Raw genomic sequence first — 13227 nt, 5'->3', positions numbered from 1 at the left:
ATAGAACTACGGATAGTCAAGTCTGGACTGTGCAAGAAGTTTTCATTGCAAATAGAGCTAATAATATTTTTCTTTAAAATTTATATTTTGACTATTATTGTGTTTGCTCCCTAATTTTATGATAAAATGGCTAAGGAAAGGGGGAGGCTGGAGGGTTGTCGAACAGAAAACTTCAAATAAAATGTGCATTGGCTTTTGATAAAAAAAACTTGACATAACTTAACTTAAAAATAAGTCTTTTGAGACAAACTCTTGTTCTTTTTACTTAGATTTAAAGCAACATATGATAAATTTTAAGTGTAGGCAAAAAACAACAATTAATTTAAATTGAAATTACAAGATCAAAAAAATTGGAACAAGATTATTTTTCAAGAACTTAAAATGTCCAAAATGTGTAATTAATTCAATATAACTTAATTGACAATTGTACTTGGTAATCCTTTCAAAAGACTTACTCCTTGTTTGTACATGTATTTAGAAATCTACAATCAATCAGGCTGAATTATAATTATTCCCCAGAACGAAATCCATCTGTCAAAAATACTGCAATACAATCTTTCTAGGTCACTTTGTACTGTACGCATTTCTTCATTGAACAAAGTTTCCCACCTCAGCAATAAAATTGTAGGTAGGTATCAGTTTTGTAGAGAAAAATGAAAAATGCAACAGTCCAATATTAAACAGCAGCCACAGTCCAACGATGACGACGACGCTTGGACGACGCCTTCCATCAACGGTGAACGATTGACATACCGCGCTCTGCTAGAAGCAGCCCGTGTGAGTCTGTTAATGTGAGCGAATGTGTGCGCGCCACTAAACCATAACTTTTCGCACTCGCTTTGATGTCGAGCTTCATTCATTTTTTCCACCTTCCATTCCGATACACGGCTGCGGCGGCTTCCGAGGTCAGTTTTACGTCATTTTGCGCTCTCGCTTCCGACTCTCTCGGAATTCCCTTTCAGCAGTGGCCATTTAAATCTATTTTTAGGCCCCGACCACGTTGTCTGCTCCAAGTTGCGCATGCGCCGCTCTCTGCTCTCTCTCTCACTTCGGCTCTTTCCGTTCTCGTCGCATCAGCTGGTTACGTATCGACCGATTTCACAGCTGATGGCGCTTCCATCTCGCTCTCTCGCTCTCGAGTTTGGTTTGCCTTCCTCTTTTGTTTCGTTCGTTCGTCCATCATCGTCGTCGTTGCTTCCGAGACAGTACTTTATTGCCTTGCTCGTCAGATCTGTCCGGGTGCGTCGATACGCTTCACGTTTGGGCTGCTACTTCCTCATCAGGGGATGTAGCTCAGTGGTAGAGCGCTCGCTTCGCATGTGAGAAGTCCCGGGTTCAATCCCCGGCATCTCCAAAACTTCTTTTTTGAAGAGGTCTCTTTTGAACGTATTGTTGTGTTTAACTCATGAAACTGTAAGAGGGACAAAGCTGTATCAATGAATTATTACGATATTTTTGATGGTGAGACTTTTGATTTTTAACATCATATTGTGTTTTATTTTCTCATTAAGCTTTACAATTTTGGATCTTTCACTTGTTTAACTCTTTATTCCCATGTTTTGAAATTAAGCTTCATAAAAATCAACCTGTTTACACAATTTCAACTCCCTTTTGGCAAAAAAGACAATACCATGGTTTTCGGAAAAGTGGTGTTTTAAAGCTAAATTTATTGCCAATTTAAGATAGGGTTTATGGACTTCTTGTCCGCACAACCCGGTCTCATGCCGAGACTGGACGGATGGGGGAAGCCAAAGAGCCCCTAACCCGACTCAACAATTTTATCAAACTCACCAAAAACAGAAAAGCAGCAAATAGCACCGCTGAAAAACTGGCAAAAAAAATACTTGCCACGGCCAGCTAAAAATGTGTACACCCAGGAAGACGGAATGACCTCGGCAGGGGCCCCACGACCGGCCACGGCGAGGGACAACCCATCATCATAAAAGATGACTCTTTTCCTTTATTTGCGCGACCCAAATGCCTTCTATCGGGGTACGTAAAAAAATGCGCCGCGGTTCATATATTGGACCGTGGTCGTGGTCAGCTCAAACTCCGATCGCCGTAGACGTACCATCTTGTCGCATTGGGATTTTGATGTTCAGAGAAATCGACATTATTTCATAATAATCACTGTAGCCGATAATTTTTGAGAACCCGAAGTAGTAGTCGGAATAGTAGTATCGAATCAACTATAGAGTTATTTATTGGATTCTAAACCGGAGTTGTCAGAGTCTGGTGTTTTTGGGGAGCTGGAGGCGGATTCACCGGAAATATACCTCATTCCTTAGCCCACACAAAAAAGTGAACATTTAATTTTCTAATAGGGGAACGTCATATAACTACAGTTGACTTTCTGGTTGTCAATATCCAAGGGACCGTCGAGGAAGAGAATCATCAGTTTACAGAACGATGCAAAATGAAGACTCGATTGAAAATATTTTTTTCATGATACCCAGCTGTGGGAGAGAAACATGGCAACGTCCATCAAACAAAAACAAATTAATGTCAAACACCCTTCAAGGCTTTGTTTCGCCAAGAAAAATGTCTATGCAAGCCATGAGAAAGTGAAATTATTGACAACCGGAAGAGATTTTTAAAGCAAACAGAATCCAAGGGACCGTCGAGGAAGAGATCCTACAGGCAAGGGAAAATATCGAGGAATGAAGAAAATTTAAGTATGCAGATTGAAGGGACTGAAGAATTCATCGATAGATGGAGAATTATTGATATCGAGAAGATCGACAGCCAGAGAGCTGACTGTATTTCCATGGCATATTAGCTTTGGCGTTCGATTAAAGCTTCTAAAAGCGTTTTCAATCCATGTCCAGCAATAAATAGCTGAACGGGAAGTGATCATGTCAGTTTCTTCCAAAACATTTGCAAAACAATTTGTTTAAAGATTGAAAATTTTCAAATTGGATGGAATTACTTAACTGCATTTCAACGATGTATTTCCCTGCAAAGAAAAAAATCACTTTCGCAATAGTGATGTGTTGTTCATAAAGACTAGTAACTCTTGCTGAACAAAAATCCATACACATAGCCCAATGGTATAAAAAAAAAGCTTTTAAGCGACCATCCATAAACCACGTGAAAATTCACTTCGATTATCCGTAAGGTAAGGAAAAAATCTGTACAGTTGAAGTAGACTTAAGTATGACGGAGGTTTTGTTTTTGGTCAAGTTATGATTTTCCGAAAACAATTTTTTTTTTGAATCTACGGAAAATGAACTCAATCATGTACAATTTTTCAGTTATAGCCATTTTTGGTTAAGTCAACAGTCTTTTTTTTAAAGATAGTGTCCATCTTTGTCCATCCTGGAACAAAAAATATTTGAAAAACAGAGAAAATTCTCAACAATTTGCTTTTTCCGACATTGGTAGCTTGCAAGAATGAAAATTACCAAAAATGAGTTTTTTTTTTCAATTTCTACCGAATTCACCCTCAATTTGAAATTGATGGTATCTTAGATACAATGCACAGTGTTCGGAATGGTATAATTAAGTGGAATAAATTGATAACTCATTTATTTGACGTCTTAGCCAAATGGTGTCTTCGGAAGAGTTGTTGTACTTGATAAGGGCTATCTTTTAAAGTTATTGACATACAGGGTGACGAACTTTCAGGGTGTCAATCAAAAACTAACTTTGTTGGATGACGTTGTAGGGCTTTGGTGTCTTCGGCAAAATTGTAGAGGAGAAAATTTCATGAAAGTTTGTTGAATCTACTCGAGATATGCGCCATTTTTGCAAAAAATGGTCCAAAAAAGCACTTTTTTGGTGATAACTCAAAATGTTAGCATTTTAGCGGCCTACTATGTTCTGAAGAGTTGTTTGTGACATAAAGTTACACATCTTTACCGAAGACAGCAAAATGTTTAAAGCCTTTATTGAGGAGTTATTACCATTTTTAAGTGATTTTGAGCCTATTTTCATGTTGGTATGTTTTCAAAATGACGCATTTTGGCGCAAAACCGAACAATGCACCTGAAAGTACACACTTTCAACTACATTTCCTGAAAATATCTCCGTGTCTATCGGTGTCTATTATTAGATATCTCAATTTGAACTTGACGATTTTTAATCAATTTTTTTATAATGTTATTTCAAATCATAGTGAATACAAGGTAAACATTGGCAAATTGAAAGGTCAATTGATCGATTTTTATGAAAAATACTTTGTCTATGAAAAAATATGACAACCTTTCTAAAGTGACCAAATATGAAAGGAAATTCTTAATTTTAAATACGATTTTTTTTTAATTTTCACATTCAATTTTAGTATGTGTGTTATAATTTTAAGCATAAACTATGTATTTTCCTTAAAAATCGATCAATTTACCCTTCAATATACCGATTTTATCACGCTTTCAATAAGATTCCGCTTATAAATTATAAATAAATTGATTAAAAACCGTCAAATTCAAATTGACATATAATAGACACCGATAGACACGGAGATATTTTCAGGAAATGTAGTTGAAAGTGTGTACTTTCAGGTGCATTGTTCGGTTTTGCGCCATTTTGAAAACATACCAACATGAAAATAGGCTCAAAATCACTTAAAAATTGTTATATCTCCTCAATAAAGGCTCAAAACAATTTGTTGTCTTCGGCAAAGATGTGTTACTTTATGTCTTAATCAACTCTTCAGAACATAGTAGGCCGCTAAAATGCTAACATTTTGAGTTATAACAAAAAAGTGCTTTTTTGACCCTTTTTGCAAAAACGGCGTATATCTCGAGCAGATTAAGAGCTACAAATTTGGCGCCTTCAACAAACTTTCATGAAATTTTCTCTTCTACAACTTTGCCCAAGACACCGAAACCCTACAACGTCATGGTTGACACCCTGGAAGGTCGTCACTCTGTATGTCAATAACTTTAAAAGATAGGCCTTATCAAGTACAACAACTCTTCCGAAGACACCATTTGGCTAGGACGTCAATTAAAAGAGTTATCAATTTATTCCACTTAATTTTGCCATTCCGAACACTGTGCAATGATCAGAATTTTAATGTTTGAAGTAAAAATTGTGTGAAGTTTTGTCCAGGTTTTTGAAATAGCGACGTACAGAACACTTTAATCATATTATTTGGTCAAATGTAAATTGTTATCTAAAAAATATTTTTTTCAAAAAGTTTACGAAATTTCATACAAGTTTCACTTTTTAACATTGAAAATCCAATCAATGGTTTCTAAAATATCATGGATTTAAAATTAAGGGACAATTGGGTACAACTTAAAAAAAAAACTTTTTTTTTGAAATTTTCATTTTTTGCACCCAGCCTTGTGCAAAACAGAAAAATTGTAGAGAATTTTCTCAACTCTTCGGATGTATTTTTTTTATTTCTAAATAGTCCTGATCATAACCTGCAACTTTTTCCGAAGACACCAAAATCGATCAGAAAATGCCTTCTCGTGTTGCAGATTTTAAAATGTTTTCAAGGCACTTTTCTATGAACAGCCTTCAAATTTGTATGGATTGTTGTATGAAGAAACTAATGGTGTAAAATAACCCATTTTGGACATAAGGAATCGATGGACAAAATATCATAAAAATAAAATTTTAATAAAACAATGAAAAGCCGATTTATTATTGAGACATTTCGAAGAACTGATAAGTATAGATTTAATTCAGAGCTGTGGGATGAAAGGCGGGAGTTGAGGTCAGAGTCGGGGTTGCGTAGCCCTGCTTCAGTTCATGCACTACACTTAAATACGTGAAATATATTTTGTTAATGTTGAATTAAATTGAATAAACTTCCTTAGAAGACTTAGTTGTTTATTATGAACATATCATAGAAGCGATTACCATTCAGTTTGTCCCAAAATTGCGACAAGATAGCACAACAGTCTCTAGCTGTGGGTTCTCCTTGGAAAGCTCCCCCAAAAAATAATGGAAAAGAAGAAAGAAAAAAAACCTTCATGCCAAAGGAAGGAGCCGGGTCAAATTAGAGCTAAAAATATAATTAAAAACTAATTAAACCTTTTAAGTGCATCGTTGGCGATAATCAGCCCGACGACGACGATGGCGATGGCGGTGGCCAATGACATGCGAGCCATCATCATCGTCGTATACCTGCAGGGTCTTGCCGTGGCCAATTGGCAAGCATCCGGCGGGGCACCTGGTGCTGGCGGCAGCTTTTGAGTATGCATTTATGTATGTGGAAACCGTAGGATAGAGCGGCAGCGAGCATTTTTTATAATGAATAAATGATGATTGAAATATCGGGGTCATTAAAATTCTTCAAGATATGGGGTTGAATACTTCGTTTTTGGGGTGCGGGCTTGAGTGACGGTCTGCTGTAAGGCGGGGTCTCATGAATGTGCGCGACCCGCGTTAAAGGCACGAATTACACGTTACTTCGCAGTTTCTTTATAGAGGTTTTATGGTTACAACAAATAAAAACACCATCTGCTCGCTCTAGTGTGCTTATTGGTAGGGTGAAGTTGCTTTAATTTAATGATTGATTTTAAAGGTAAAGTTAAAATGTGGTACAATGTAATGATCGACTACAACATTAAATGTATTAAGTTTAACTTAATTTAATTTTTTTTAGAATTATGGTTTTATTTATATTCTTCAGAAAAAAAAAATTTCTTTTTTGAGTTAAGTGTACTTGCATTTTGTGAACAGACGTCATTTTAAATTAAAAATATTGTTATCTCAAACCACCAAAAAGGAGAATGCATATTCAAATTTGCTTTAGATGTTTATATGAGGAATTTATCATAAAAATATTTTCGCTAGGGGCATATTTTCAGCATTTATTTCGCGTCTTACATCGGGCTTTTGTGTGGCTCTATTCAGATACATTTTGCCATGATGATTAATACTCCAGATAGCTTTACTTGCCGCACAAAACCGAAGATGTACGATACACAAACATCGGGAATACATTATCCCCAAAAAAAGGCTTGGTTCAGCCAATTGTGCCAACATGTAGAAAAAATACATCCAGATGAGATAGTATATTCTCAATTCCGATCCCAAAAGCCCTGCTTGAATAAACATCCCCGAGAAAAGAGGAAAAATGAGAAACCGGAGTAAAAATCGTAAATTTATTTTCATTTTACTGATTCCTTCTAATCACACCCAGATCTTGATGTAAAACATGCTCACATTCTATGCAACATTTGGTTCCTGCCAAGCAAGGGGCCTTCGGGGGTTGAAACCTCTCCGTGCATATATTCTGTGAGCGGAGTTGAACCTTTCACTTCTACCAGACGTTACCGGATTGCATATCCCGCAGGTTCGGTTTCTGTTTCTCATTTCCACGCTATTTATTATTCTTTCATTCAACTTAATCTTGCACCCCGGGTTTGGGATGCCAGCTTGGAGAGCTCATTTAGAAGGTGGTTTTTTAGGTTCTTTTCCTGCGAAAAATAAAATTAAAGAAAAACCGGAGCATAATAATAGAGTGCACCACGATACGGGGAAAATCCGGACATTTTTCTTCCTAAGCCATTTGCAGAAAGGAGCAAAGAAACAGGATCCGCTCCCTGTCGTTCGTATACTCGTCTCCGTGGTGCGGTGCCGATAACAATAAAATCGGAATGTGTGAGTAATGAAACCTGCTTTTGTGCCACAATAGCGCAAAAATAGTGGACCATTGAAAATCTCCCGAAATACCCCTGAAGGGAAAGCAGAATCGGCAACGGCTATTATGCTCGGTGTATGTCCTTTTAAAAATTGCGTCTGGCAACTGTAGTTTTTGCCGTTTATGCTTTCAGCTCCGTTCAGGCAAGGATCTTTGCACGGTAGTCATTCTCTGGATTTACGCAACTTGATTTATTTTAGCACATTTTATTTTGATATTTTTTTCGAACATGCTTTTTAAAATAACAATTTAATACAAACTGGAAAATGCATTCAAAAACGTGCATATTGGGCCAAAAACTCCGTGCATTATTGTCACTCTTCATATGAAAGAAGTTTCAATCTTGTTGTGCTATCTTTACTCACCGTGAAAATTGCTGTAAGTGCGACAACTGGCTAAAGGGATTTCTTGTCAGAATGCGTTTGACACACGTACATGCCCGATTACTGTAAACATTTGTAATTGTAACAATTCACAGAATGGTATGTCAAAACACACATCATAAATTTTATTATAAGGAATCAAATTAAAGGAAAACCACGAAGCCATCACTTGATGAACATCTATTGAACTCGACGTTTTACGTTAACCAGGAACCAGTCATAACTTAATGAATTTGGCTAGAACTTGGTTAGTTTTAACGAATGTTTGGGATTTGGTATTATTGAGAAAATTATTAATATTAGTAGATTATCAACTTTAACTTACATTTGAAAGATATTTTTATTTGAAAAAAAATATATTTGAACAAGTTAAATTGTTTAAAATCACAAACTACAATTTCAAACCAATGTCTGCAAATATGATATTTATGACTATTCAAGATACATTTTCACGTCAAGTGTTGTTTTTAAAACGTTTAAAATTTATGCAGATTGGCCCCCATAGACAGAGAGAAATTCTTCCAATATTGTTATGTTCCGTAAGCAAGGGTGACAAAAGGACTTGGAGTTGAAATCGGGTCATAAAAATTTACTAAAATTTGTTTGACCCAATCTTACCCCCAGACTCAATGGCACCCGTTTTAACTGTTTGTGAGAATAAAGTTAAACCATAGAGAACGCATTAAAAATAAAATCTGGTCAATACGCAATTCCCTAGAGAACTACTCGCAGATCTCTTCTGAAATATCTCGTTGCTGCAGCAGCACCGTTCAACGGGAATATAAATTGATGTCCTTTATTTTGATTTACAGGCAGCAGCAGCGGCGGCAAGGGGAAGGAAAAGAAAAGTTTTTTTTTATTGCCCAAGTGCTGGAACATAAAACATCCCATCCTGTCGTTAGAGGCTGTGTCTCTCCGGGAAAGGAAAACTAATTCCAACAAAAATAAAAACGCCACAGCGAAATAAAAACCGATTTTCGAAACGGAATCGGATCGTTTCACGTGGAAATGTGTCGCCGCCCCGATGATGTCCAAGGGAATTCCGGACGGACTACAACAGAAAAAGGGGGAAACCTATCAAGATTTAGATTACGAAACCCCGAACGTCGCGCGCACGGAGGGTAGATTTTCAGCCCCGGATAGATAGATCTCTCTGGACGGACGCCGATGTTGATGGCCGTCAGTCAGGTTCGGTCAGGCTTTATGACCAATTTGGAAGTGCCGGTCGAGTTTTTACCCCTATCTCGGGAACCTCTTTATCGAAACGTGTTTTTTTCTTTTCATTTCTCTTTAATTTTAAAATAATGCCTGGCCTGCCTGCCGGTTTGCCTGCTGGTGCCAGGTTTCCTTTCTCGGGGAATCGTAAAGCTGATTAAGGCTCTCCTTTCCTGTTTCAGGGATTGACCGATGACGGGTCTGCTTAAGGGGGGTTCACTCTAATTATAATGAAATTCAAGCTCACACAAGGAGAGAGAGAGATAGAGTGTACCTTGTCTGGGAAGAGATTAAGGTTATGCGGATCAGAACCAGCTGGCGAGACGGGGTCCTTTCTAGTGAGGCTGGGAAAGGTGATAACAATAACATACGTCGATAAATCTCTTCAAATGAATTTGTAATGTACAACAGATTGTATCGTTTTATTTTTTGGACAAAGGGATATAATTTAAAATCTTTGTTTATTTTCCATGGAATAAAAAAAAGGAAGATCGTTCGAGAGACAAAAAACGTTATAAAATCGAGACAAAAATCGTTATAAACGTTATACAATCAACTTCTGGTTGTCAATATCCAAGGGACCGTCGAGGAAGAGAAGCATCAGTTTACAGAACGATGCAAAATGAAGACTCGATTAAAATTTGTTTTTTCTTGCTGACCAGCTATAGGAGAGAATCATGGCAACGTCCAGCAAACAAAAACAAATAAATGTCAAACACCCTTCAAAGCTTCGTTTCTCAAACAAAAATGTCTATGCAAGCCATGAGAAAGTAAAATTATTGACAACTAGAATAGATATTTAAAGCAAATAGAATCCAAGGGACCATCGAGGAAGAGATCCTTCAAGTAAGAGAAAATATCGAGGAATAAAGACAATCGAAGTATGCAGTTTGAAGGGACTGAAGAAATTATCGGTACATGGAGCATTATTGATATCGAGAAGATCGACAGCCAGAGAGTCGACTGTAAATGTTGACGATTTTGGAAAAAAACATATTAAGGGGTTACATACATGTAAATCGGCAAAAATGTCAGTGGTTGGTATGAGCGCACACTTAATTTTATTTAAAATCTGTTCTCAGGACACATACATGTACTTTTTCAAATTTTAACAAAACAAATTTGAAGACATTTGGTTGTATCTTTGCCGAGATATAGCTATTTGAGTAAGCAGTTTCAAAAACGGGTGCCACGATATCTCAAAACTGCGACGACCAAATTGGCTCAAAATTTTGGTGAAGACTCGCTTAACCGGTTCCGTGTGCATGACGAAGGCCGATTTTCCAAAAGATTTTTTTTAAAAAAGTTAAACATATTTTTTAGTTTGTCATATTAGAAATCGTCAGTTTTTAATATTTGTATAAAAAAAAAACAAAATTTAAAAATGTCTTGAGAGTCTTTATCCTAGGGTACGTTATCCATTAGTGGACCCCTTTGCTATAGTGGACCCTCTGAAGGGTTTTTGATGAAAACTTCAATAAAATCCCAATTTCAAGCGTGTTTTTGTCTGCAAATCTTTTATTTGGCATTTTCAGCATCATTTAAAACAATGTTGACTGACATTGAATTGTCCTTTTGCCAAAATAAGTGTTTTGAGTTCGACATCTGAAATCAGACATGGCCACTAGCATTTTCACAACAAAACAGCTTTTCTATTTTATGATTGAATTAACTGTCCAATCATTTTTTGACTGGTTATTTAACTTCAGTAAGTCGAAATAATGTAAGTTTAAGGAACTATACTAAAATAAAGCGAAGAGCTGTTCATTTTCAAGCAAAAATTAGGGGGGTCCAATATAGGACAACGAAAATTCTAACTTTTCCAAAAGAGGACCCCTGTTAATTTAACCTTCAAAAATGAAGAAAACTGTGTATGTAAGCAAAAGTTTCTCTTAAACATACAATAAATGCTTGTTGTAATCAACCTAATTGCATATTTTTTTCAATTATGAGTATAAATATAGCTGTTTTCATGTTAAAAGTACCAAAAATGCTGAAGCCGTAAGAATTCATAATTAATAAAAAACTATAGTTAATTTTACTTAACTGAAGCATCATAATTAAAGTTTGAAATATTATTTTATAAGTATAAATCAATAACAAAATATTTTTTTCAAAATTAACATGCGTAGTTTTATCAGCAATCGTAAACAAATCTATTGTTTTGTTTCGGTCAGCTATTTATGTAATTAATATGGAAATTGTGCATCAAAATTACTTGTTTTAATCATTTGAATGTTTACAGTTGTTTTTGAAACGTTTTCTTTGATCTTTTTTGGAAAAAATGTTTTTAAATGTCTGTTAGGTTTTTTGTTGTTTTAAGCAAAATTGGTTAAGAAAACATATTTGTTTATGATGGAAAATCCATCTTTTATTCATAATATGTATCATAAGACCTCCACCATGCATCAAAACACCAAATATCGGTTAAATTTGGTATAAAAATAACAGTTTTCCTATAGTGGACCCGGGTCCACAATCGGATTATGGACCCGGGTCCACTATAGGAAAAGGGGGTCCATAACAGGCAAAAAAAACTTTTTTTTTCAAATGGCTGTTTTTCTTCTCAAAAACAAATTACTGATGAAACAAATAGTTAAAATTGTTCAAAAGACTTCAGATTTCATTGTTTTGTACAAAAGGTTATGAAAAAGTGCTTAAAATATTGAAAAATTGTGAAAAATGCGCGTCGGCTCTACTAGGGGGTCCACTAATGGTTAAAATACCCTAAATTTCTGCTAATTCGATCCATCCCATCTCGAGATATCGAGGCACCCGTAAATCAACTCTGTGTTTAGAGAAAAACGCTCACAAATTTTGATAGTTCGCTTTGCGCATGGCAAAATTTTAAACTTAAATCGTCTGTCACTCACTTGAATCATGGAATATCTTCACTTTCAGGAGTGATTGGAAATCATCTTTTTAGTGGAATTATCAATTTTATCGTAATATAAAATTTTGAGATTTTCTACATGTATGTAACCCCTTAATGGTTTTACTTGTACAGAAATTTATTCTCGTAATGAATGGTTTCAAATTTTAGGTCTAACAATCAAAGCTCATGAATGCATCGTCACATCGTGTTGTTGTCAATTCAGCATTGACAAATCCATGAAAGCCCACCTCCTTCCACCATCAACCAGACATCATTGTAACGAATTTAATCAACGTTTCCATTCATTCCACATACACACATGTCTATTAGCTAATTCTGGAGTGAAAAAGCAAGTTTATGGGGTCCCATCATGAAGAAGCCAACAAAGAAAGGCATCATCCATCGTTGGTTACTCTTTTGCAGAGATGATGAAAAATAAAAAAAAAACGCACACACAAATTCCATTCATTCAATTTCCCTTGCTTTCATGCAACATCAAATTATTCACGACGAATTCCGCATTAATTCTGCCTGCCCGACGAGTCTTTCTTATATTGCGCTGGCATCGCACGTCTGTCGTCGTGTGCGGCTGATTGTTGGGCCATTTTTCGTGCCCCCTTCGCGAAATGACACTTTTTCTTGTGTCATTCATTATAAAACTTGTCTGATTTGGTGGTGGTGAAGAAAACCGGAACGAAGCAACTTCGTGTTGATGATAATTTGACTAATACCTTCGTTGGAACAGTACAATCACGTTACTTATTCTACCGTCGCTGTGCCTTCCGAGCTGCGATGCTATGGGATCAGGGTCGCCGACTCTAGGGGGGCACGGTAGTTTTTGCCCCCTTCCCCTAAAAATTGGGCTAGAAGCAGCCCATATATTGTGCCTTCCAGAAATTTTAGAAGAAAGATATTGTTATCTCATATATTCAAAATAAAATTTGAATGTAATAATAAAACAATATTGAAAACTTAATTGGAACATTGTTTAACGTAGATACAATTTTCGGAAAATAATCCGTAATTTTATAATATTTTTTTAAAAATGTTCATCTTGAATGAATGCAACACCTCACAGTTATATTTTATGGAAAGTTAATTATATTCTATTACACAACTTAAGCTTTATAATAAACCATGAGTTTTTTTTT

General features: G+C 36.1%; 1 non-coding gene across 1 annotated transcript; it reads left to right on the top strand.

Moving 5' to 3' along the window:
- The first annotated feature begins 1282 nt into the window (after positions 1–1282).
- Positions 1283–1354, top strand: Trnaa-cgc. The gene has a single exon. It is a non-coding gene; the product is annotated as a tRNA-Ala (tRNA).
- Positions 1355–13227: the final 11873 nt, after the last annotated feature.

This window comes from Culex quinquefasciatus, chromosome 1 (assembly GCF_015732765.1).
Source record: "Culex quinquefasciatus strain JHB chromosome 1, VPISU_Cqui_1.0_pri_paternal, whole genome shotgun sequence".
NCBI lineage: Eukaryota > Metazoa > Arthropoda > Insecta > Diptera > Culicidae > Culex > Culex quinquefasciatus.
This window is presented reverse-complemented; position numbering and strand designations above follow the sequence as displayed.